This window comes from Salvelinus alpinus, chromosome 23 (assembly GCF_045679555.1).
Source record: "Salvelinus alpinus chromosome 23, SLU_Salpinus.1, whole genome shotgun sequence".
Lineage (NCBI taxonomy): Eukaryota > Metazoa > Chordata > Actinopteri > Salmoniformes > Salmonidae > Salvelinus > Salvelinus alpinus.
This window is the reverse complement of record NC_092108.1, coordinates 48,238,801-48,248,922: the sequence shown is the minus strand read 5'-3', so window position 1 is coordinate 48,248,922 and position 10,122 is coordinate 48,238,801. Positions and strand designations below refer to the sequence as shown.

Sequence of the window (10,122 nt, the reverse complement as noted above, 5' to 3'; positions counted from 1 at the left end):
GATCCTGGTTGAAGACAGCAGAGGTGTATTTAGAGGGCAAGTTGGTCAATATCTAAGAGGGTGCCCATGGCTACGGATTTATGGTTGTACCTGGTAGGTTCCTTGATAATTTGTGTGATTGAGGGCTTCTAGCTTAGATTGTAGGAAGGCTGGGGTGTTAAGCATGTCCCAGTTTAGGTAACCTAACAGTACGAACTCTGAAGATAGATGGGGGGGCAATCAATTCACATATGGTATCCAGGGCACAGAATATGGCACAACAAACCTGCCAAGAAAGGGCCACCCACCAAAACTCACAGACCAGGCAAGGAGGGCATTAATCGGAGAGGCAACAAAGAGACCAAAGATAACCCTGAAGGAGCTGCAAAGCTCCACAGCGGAGATTGGAGTATCTGTCCATAGGACCACTTTAAGCCGTACACTCCACAGAGCTGGGCTTTATGGAAGAGTGGCCAGAAAAAAGCCATTGCTTAAGGAAAAATATAAGCAAACACGTTTGGTGTTCACCAAAAGGCATGTGGGAGATTCCCCAAACATATGGAAGAAGGTACTCTGGTCAGATGAAAAAAGTATCGACTTTGGGAGGGGGGGGGGGGGGGGTTATGCACGCTCAAGTTCTGTTTTTCTTGTTTGTTGTCACAATAAAACATATGTTGCATCTTCAAAGTGCTAGGCATGTTGTGTAAATCAAATGATACAAACCCCCCAAATATCTATTTAAATTCCAGGTTGTAAGGCAACAAAATAGGAAAAATGCCAAGGGGGATGAATACTTCCGAAAGCCACTGTAAATGTATATTAATGTCATGTTATTACCCATTTAATCTGTGCTGTAATATAAAGTGCTACCGAAATGTAAAAAATGTAAATAAAACTACACACCTCCCAAAGAAGGCCCTTTAACAATGTGCAATTTATTTTTATTAAAATCGAATGAAATGCAAAAACAGAACATATACCATTATATACCATCATTAACAAATCATAAAATTTTCACTTTAATCCAAAACTAAATACAAAGACGAGTAAAACCAATAAAGCTAGATACACATTATTGCTTAATTGAATTGACAAGCAATGTAATTCTTGATCAAACGTGGTAACCAACCATTAATTCCTAAATGCACACAGGCTTGCCACTTTGAAAATGAACTTAGTGTCTTGAACGGTGAACCTTATTATTTTACTGTATTGAGTGGCGCAGCGGTCTCAGTGCTAGAGGCGCCACTACAGACCCTGGTTCGATTCCAAGCTGTATCATAACCGGTCGTGATTGGGAGTTCCATAGGGCGGCGCACAATTGGCCCTGCGTCGTCCGGGTTAGGGTTTGGCCGGGGTAGGCTGTCATTACAAATAAGAATTTGTTCTTAACTGACTTGCCTAGTTAAATAAAAAATAAATGTGAAGACTATACTCTCTTTAGTGGGTATTCAATCCGATTGCGGTTTGTCGGCTACAGTATGCACCTTTTATAAAAAGCCAATGTTCCCATGTTCACGGAAACTGCAATCACGGTAAGTGATGTAAACTGTATTTCGGCTCAATCGGAAATTACTTTAAAATGTTAAGCCCACTATTACGCAGATCTAACGCTGATCGCATTGAAATTCTTGATTACAGGTCCATGCATCAGCATACACTAATTCTGAATGCAAGTTAAGAGCGTTACATGCCAACACACATTCATTTTCAGAAGTGAACCTAATAAAAGGTTATCAAAGATACATTTCAGTGTAAAATCTACATCCTACCCATGTTATTTCCATGGTGATATGTACACACAACTGGGATCTGCAATAATCTGAGGAAGCATGTTTTATTGCCATTTTCATAGTCTTGTCATGGTGAATGGAAATTGTGGTGGGCGTTATATTAATTCATGCTGACACAACTTCTGTTGGTTAACTACATTAAACGGTTCCCTCTGTGTTAGCTGTTTGTTTGTGTATTCCCATGTGTGGAGCTGCATTCGCCATGATAAGAGCACAAACTCCATTAGTCTGCTTCTGCATAAAAAGCTTTCGGACGGTTCACTTTGAAAACATAAACATGCAGATGTGAATGAGCGCAGATATTTTTGGATGAAAAGTTTGAAACTTCCAGGTGGTGTGAAAGATACCAGTGTTGAACTCTAATATGAATTCATGGGAAATGTATTCTGCCATTTTTTAAAATTTGTATATTGATACAATTTGCAAAGCCAAGTGGAAAGTTTACTAAGAAGCTTCCGGGCTAATGCCCTTCTACTTCCAAATGGTCAGCATAGAAAACAAACGGTATAACACTTTCCAGTGATAAAAAAAGGTGCTGTATACAATTTCTTCCTTTCCTATGATGAAGAGAGGTCATAATCATAAGAAGAAATCAAAAAAACATTGCATCATTGAGTTCCCAAAGTCATGCATTCAGACATATATAGATCACCAACTGAAGTTGTTACATATGCAGGCACAGCTGTGTTGGTTATGTAGTCTATTATATTTTCCCCCTTGACAGTTGTCCAAAGGAGTTTGTTTAATATCAATACATTTTTTTCTGAGTAATCTATTTATATTAAAGTGCCATCCTTAGGGCTCAACAGCCCTGTAGCCACACTTGAAATTGGCACACACTGCCCATGCTGACTTCTCAGTCTTCAATTCAGAACTTTTGAAGCTTCTAACCCTATCAGCAAGAGATAGAAGAATAAGCACATTAGGAACTTATATCTGGCGACAACAACAAAAAAACAGTTGGCACTCAGTTCTTTAAAAACAACTGTTTGGAAGCTTGAGTGAAGAGGCGACGGGATATGAAGCAGGTGTGTAGAGGGTGATAGGCTGAGGAATGTCGATCTCTCAGTGGAGGAATACAGAACATGCAGTGGTCGTAAGTCTTCCCCGTGGTTCGATGGGGCAGCTGCTGTGAGCACTTCAGATGCAGTCACTCAAAGTTGTGAATCTTCAAATGGCTTCCACCTTCCAGGATGACCACTGGTACTTCTCAAAAACAACAAAAAAAGCATATTATAAGCAAGCAAACACCAATTATATTATAACCTACATAATTAATCAAACCAGAAATAATGTCCTAAAAATAACGTATTATGGAAGTAGTTTCATGTCAACATTCACAAAATGACATTTTGACAAGAGTCATTCAGCTTTTATATTTACACATACACTCAGCAGTCAGTTTATTAAGTACACCCATCTAGTACCAGGTCAGACAACCCTTTTCCTCCAGAACAGCCTGAATTCTTCAGGGCATGGACACATTGCTCAATTGGTATCAACATGTGCCAGGACGACATTCCCAACACCATTATACCACTGCCAGCAGCATGTACCGTTGACACCAGGCTTAATGGGGTTATGCTGCTTATGCCAAATCCTGACTCAGCATAAAACAGGAACAGGGATTTGTCGAACCAGGCAATGTTTTTCCACTTAATTGTCCAATGTTGGTGATCGCGTGCCCACTATGGCAGAGTTTTGGTTTTAGCTGATAGGAGCGGAACCTGGTGTGGTCGTCTGCTGCAATAGCCCATCCGCGACAAGGACCGGCGAGCTGTGCGTTCCGAGATGCCGTTCTGCGCCGTTATTTGCCGTTTGTGGCCTCCGTTTTGACCTCATTTCAACATGCTGTTTTTGCCCATGGTGCTGCTGCTGACTGGATGGTTTTTGTTTGACGCACCATTCTCGGGAAACCCTAGACACCGTGGTACATGAAAGGCCCTGGAGGCCGGATGTTTCTGAGATACTGGAACCAGTGCACTTTGTACCGACGACGATACCACCAGTCAGTCGCTTATGTACTTATTTTGTCTATTCTAACATGTAACTGAACCCCTCGATGCCAGTCTGCCTGCTTTATATTGCAAGCCACAGCCATGTGACTCAGTGCATGTAGGAGCGAACAATTTACGTGAACGGGGTGCTGAGTGTATATTCATACAGTACCAGTCAAAAGTTGACACGCATGCTCAAAGGTTTTTCTTTATTTTTACTATTTTTTACATTGCACAATAACAGTGAAGACATCAAAACATGTAGTAACCCCCCAGAAAAGTAGCTTTGCAAACTCTTGGCATTCTCTCAACCAGCTTCGCCTGGAATGCTTTTTCAACAATCTTGAATGAGTTCCCACATGTGCTGAGCACTTGTTGGCTACTTTTCCTTCACCCTGTGGTCCTACTCATCCCAAACCATCTCAATTCGGTTGAGGTCGGGTGATTGTGAAGGCCAGGTCATCTGATGCAGCACTCCATCACTCACCTTGGTCAAATAGCCCTTACACAGCCTGGAGGTGTGTGTTGGGTCATTGTCCTGTTGAAAAACAATTGATAGTTCCACTAAGCTCAAAGCAGTTGGGATGGCGTATCGCTGCAGAATGCTGTGGTAGCCATGCTGGTTAAGTGTGCCTTGAATTCTAAATAAATCAGTGTCACCAGCAAAGCACCCCCACACCATCACACCTCCATGCGTCACGGTGGGAACCACACATGCGGAGATCATCCGTTCACCTATTCTGCGTCTCACATAGACACGGCGGTTGAAACCAAAATTCGCAAATTCACACTCAGACCAAAATACAGATTTCCACATGTCCATTTCTCGTGTTTCTTGGCCCAAGCAAGTCTCTTCTTATTGGTGTCCTTCAGTAGTGGTTTCTTTGCAGAAATTAGACCATGGAAGGCCTGATTCACACAGTCTCTTCTGAACAGTTGATGTTGTGTCTGTTCCTTGAACTCTGTGAAGCATTTATTTGGGCTGCAATTTCTAAGGCTGGTAACTCGAATGAGGTAACTCTGGGTCTTCCTTTCCTGTGGCAGTCCTCATGAGAGCCAGTTTCATCATAGCGCTTGATGGTTTTTGCAATTGCACTTGAAGAGACTTGCAAAGTTATTGAAATTTTCCAGATTGACTGAGCTCCATGTCTTAAAGTAATGGACTGTCATTTCTCTTTGTTTATTTGAGCTGTTCTTGCCGTAATATGGACTTGGTCTTTTACCAAATAGAGCTATCTTCTGTATACCACCCCTACCTTGTCACAACACAACTGACTGGCTCAAATGCATTAAGACTGAAAGATATTCCACAAATTAACAAGTTTTTTTCATTTAAATGCATTCCAGGTTGACTACCTCATGAAGCTGGTAGAGAATGCCAAGAGTGTGCAAAAAGCTGCCATCAAGGCAAAGTGCAGCTACTTTGAAGAATCTAAAATATATTTTGTTTAACACTTTTTTGGTTACTACATGATTCCATGTGTTACTTATTCATTTTGATGGCTTCACTATTATTCTACAATAAAGAAAAACCCTTGAACGAGTAAGTGTGTCCAAACTTTCGACTGGTACTATATATGCACTGAGTGTACAAAACAGAACACCTGCTCTTCCTATGACAGACTGACCAGGTGAAAGCTATGATACCTTATTGATGTCACTTGTTAAATCCACTTTCATTAGTGTAGATGAAGATACAGGTTTAAGAATGATTTTTAAGCCTTGGAGACAATTGAGACATGGACTGTGTATGTGTGCCATTCAGAGGGTGAATGGGCAAGACAAAAGATTTAAGTGCCTTTGAACGGGGGCTATGGTAGTAGGTGCTAGGCCCACCAGTTTGAGTGTGTCAAGAACTGCAACACTGCTGGGTTTTTCACGCTCAAAAGTTTCCCACAAGATTGGTCCACTACCCAAAGGACATCCAGCCAACTTGACAACTGCTGGAAGCTTTGGAGTTAACATGGGCCAGCATCCCAGTGGAACGTTTGACATCTTGTAGAGTCCATGCCCCGACGAATTGAGGCGGTTGAGGGTTAAGGTGGGGGGTGTAACTCAATATTAGGAATTAGAAACATATATAGTCAGATCCAAAATTCTTGGCATTCTTAAAATAAATACAAATACTGAACTATATTGTATATTATATTGCTATATTAAATAATAATATTTTTATGAAACAGCCTCCTGGCAGAGGCAACCAGGTTTTTGACAAAAATATCTTAGTACTGGGTAAAGTTAATTACGCCGTTAACTTTAAGGGCCCCAGGACCAGTGGAAGCAAAATAGCTTCATAACATCAAAGGTCCACCACAATATTTTACAGTAAGTATGAGGTACTTTTCTGCATACGTATCCTTCTTTCAACACCAGACCCACCACTGGTGTGCATAGCCAAAGAGCTCCATTTTCACGTCATCCAACAAACGTAAACACCTGGAATTTGCTAAACGGCACTGGCATTCTTGAAAAGAAGAATGCACATGCAGAAAAGTACCTCATACATACTATAAAATATAGTGGTGAATCTTTGATGTTATGGGGCTTCTTTGCTTCCACTGGTCCTGGGGACCTTGTTAAGGTCAAGGGCAAAATGAACTTTACCCAGTACCAGGACATTTTAGTCAAAAACTAAAATGTCTCTGCCAGATAGGCTGAAACTTGACCGCAGTGGATCTTCCACCCCAAAAAAATACCAAGCACACATCAAAATCCACAAAGAAATGGTCAATTGACTACAAAATTCAACATTTCGCAATCAGTCTCTGGACTTGAACCCCATTGAAAACCTGTTGGTTTGATTGAAGAGGGCAGTCCATAAGCGCAGACGAAGGATATCAATTATCTAGAAAGATTATGTATGGAGGAATGGTCTAAGATCCTTCCTAATTTGTTTATCAACCTCATAAAACCTTTTGTAAAAAGTCTCAGTGCCAATATCCTCCCAGAGGTGAAGGTGCCGGAGTATTGAAAACCGGGGTGGCAATAATTTAGTTTTATTAACTTGAACAAAATCTGTCTCTGAGCAACTGTGGTGGTATAAAATAACATAATTTCCCCATTTCTTTGCGAATACAATTTACACAGAGTGTAAAAAACATTAGGAACAACTTCCTAATACTGAGTAGCACCCCCATTTGCCCTCAGAACAGCCTCAATTTGTCGGGGCACGGACTACAAGGTGTCGAAAGCGTTCCACAGGGATGCTGGCCCATGTTGACTCCAATGATTCCCACAGTTGTGTCAAGTTGGCTGGATGTCCTTTGAGCGGTGGACCATTCTTGATACACACGGGAAACTATTGAGCGTGACAAACCCAGAAGCGTTGCAGTTGACACTCAAACCAGTGTGCCTGGCACCTACTATTATACCCCCGTTAATAAAGGCACTTAAATCTTTTGCCTTGCCCATTCTCCCTCTGATTGGACCATACACAATCCATGTCTCAACTGTCTCAAGGCATGAAATTCCTTATTTAACCCATCTCCTCCCCTTCATCTACACTGATTGAAGTGTATTTAATAGATGACATCAATAAGGGATCATAGCTTTCACCCTGGATTCACCTGGTCAGTCTATATCATGGAAAGACCAGGTTCGGTTTGAACGCTACAAACAGACTTCAGACGAGGGGGGGGTGGGGGGGGTCGTATAGCAAAACAAATAACCATTTAAAGAAACATCTCTATCTGAAATTTACGGATTTTGAAGGGGATTTTACAGGCAATGTAACATATAGTTGAAGTCGGACGTTTACATACACCTTAGCCATCTAAACTCCGTTTTCACAATTCCTGACATTTAATCCAAGTAAATATTACCTGTTTTAGGTCAATTAGGATCACCACTTTATTTTAAGAATGTGAAATGTCAGAATAATAGTAGAGAGAATGATTTATTTCAGCTTTTATTTCTTTCATCACATTCCCAGTGGGTCAGAAGTTTACATACACTCAATTAGTATCTGGTAGCATTGCCTTTAAATTGTTTAACTTGGGTCAAACGTTTCGGGTAGCCTTCCACAAGCTTCCCACAATAAGTTGGTTGAATTTTGGCCAATTCCGCTTGACAGGGCTGGTGTAACTGAGTCAGGTTTGTAGGCCTCCTTGCTCGCACACGCTTTTTCAGCTCTGCCCACAAATTTTCTATAGGATTGAGGTCAGGGCTTTGTGATGGCCACTTCAATACCTTGACTTTGTTGTCCTTAAGCTATTTTGCCACAACTTTGGAAGTATGCTTGGGGTCATTGTCCATTTGGAAGACCCATTTGCGACCAAGCTTTAACTTCCTGTCTGATGTCTTGAGATGTTGCTTCAATATATGCACATCATTTTCCTACCTCATGATGCCATCTATTTTGTGAAGTGCACCAGTTCCTCCTGCAGCAAAGCACCCTCAACATGATGCTGCCACCCCCGTGCTTCACGGTTGGGATGGTGTTCTTCGGCTTGCAAGCAACCCCCTTTTTCCTCTAAACATAACGATGGTCATTATGGACAGTTCTATTTTTGTTTCATCAGACCAGAGGACATTTCTCCAAAAAGTACGATCTTTGTCCCCATGTGCAGTTGCAAACCGTAGTCTGGCTTTTTTATGGCGGTTTTGGAGCAGTGGCTTCTTCCTTGCTGAGCGTTCTTTCAGGTTATGTCGATATAGGACTCGTTTTACTGTGGATATAGATACTTTTTTACCTGTTCCAAACAGCATTTTTACAAGGTCCTTTGCTGTTGATTTGCACTTTTCGCACCAAAGTACGTTCATCTCTAGGAGACCGAACGCGTCTCCTTCCCGAGCGGTATGACGGCTGCCTGGTCCCATGGTGTTTATACTTGCGTACAATTGTTTGTACAGATGAACGTGGTACCTTCAGGCGTTTGGAAATTGCTCCCAAGGATGAACCAGACTTGTGAAGGTCTAAAATTTATTTTCTGAGGTCTTGGCTTCTTTTGATTTTCCCATGATGTCAAGCAAAGAGGCACTGAGTTTAAAGGTCGGCCTTGAAATACATCCACAGGTACACCTCCAATTGACTCAAATGATGTCAATTAGCGTATCAGAAGCTTCTAAAGCCATGACATCATTTTCTGGAATTTTCCAAACTGTTTAAAGGCACAGTCAACTTCGTGTATGTAAACTTCTGACCCACTGGAATTGTGATACAGTGAGTTATAAGTGAAATAATCTGTCTGTAAACAATTGTTGAACAAATTAGATATCCTAACCGACTTGCCAAAACTATAGTTTGTTAACAAGACATTTTGGAGTGGTTGAAAAACTTGTTTTAATGACTCCAACATAAGTGTATGTAAACACTTTCGACTTCAACCGTACATAACGTTTTTTAGGAAAAGTTTTTGTAAAACATGCACCTTACATCTGATCTTGAAACTGTCTGTAAAGCCAACTTTCTTTCATCAAGGTTTTATATGGTCTGTAATTGGTTTCTCTTGAATGTTAATATCCGTTTTTAGCATTATGAGATCCATAACGGTTGTGGATGTGATGGATATTGAACTATCATATCTTTGCTTCAGAAGCTTGTGCATTCACCACATTTTATGTGCTTGTTCTGAAATATATTCTTCATACTTTCAGTGACGCAATTGTTGATATCTTGAAAATGATGTGTTCTAGCTACGATTATCTTGGAAAACATATGGTGAAATTGATTTCTCATACATGGCAGTACACTTTTTTTTTAGATAGAAAGATAAGAGTGCTAATCAACAAACTGTGAATAGTCCTGGAGTGTCTTTTTCAAATGAAAGCCCCCCAAAATATACAGACTTCATCCAGTGTCCAGAAAGTGGATTGGCAGTATAGGCACATGCCTTATCTGCATTACAATATTTCAGATGACTTTTTATACAAAAAAAACACTTATCTTTGGGTGTACAATCAACTGGTAAATGGTTAACCTATTAGGGTGTGGTGCCTGGCTGTGTATACTATTAAGGCTAACTGTAATTATGCAGGTACAATGCCTTATGCTGTCTTTTTTTAAACATTCCAAATGACATGATAGATTTCATGATTTCAGACTAACATCCAAAACGGTTGTTTTTGCTCTCTAAAGTAACCATGGAAATGGCCATATTTTCCATATTATCGTTTTTGAATTCCTTGAGAATGGCTATTCGTGTTTTGACCTAAGACTTAGAAACGCACAGACTTTTGCTAATATGTTCAGTCTCCCCAAAAAGCTGGTCTATTGAATGTAACATCCATAATGCTTCTTATTTGCTTTATTTCTCCAACATACCAATATTTTTGAAGTTCACTTTTTTCGATATACACTTATACTAAATAAATATATACCCTAAAGGCGTCAGCATGCTTCAGTTTGGCCAGCC

The 10,122-nt window shown here is 40.6% G+C and overlaps 1 protein-coding gene across 4 annotated transcripts in view; it reads right to left on the bottom strand.

The window, feature by feature from the left end:
• Positions 1-2,173: 2,173 nt before the first annotated feature.
• The window catches only part of stard3nl (STARD3 N-terminal like), a 43,238-nt gene continuing 35,289 nt past the window's right edge, over positions 2,174-10,122 (bottom strand). For 2 of the 4 annotated variants that reach the window (XR_011670217.1, XM_071362604.1), the window contains one exon: positions 2,174-2,981. The gene's annotated coding sequence lies outside the window, so the exon portion shown is untranslated. The remainder of the gene's footprint in view (positions 2,982-10,122) is intronic. The other 2 variants (XR_011670216.1, XM_071362603.1) reach the window with 1 other exon arrangement.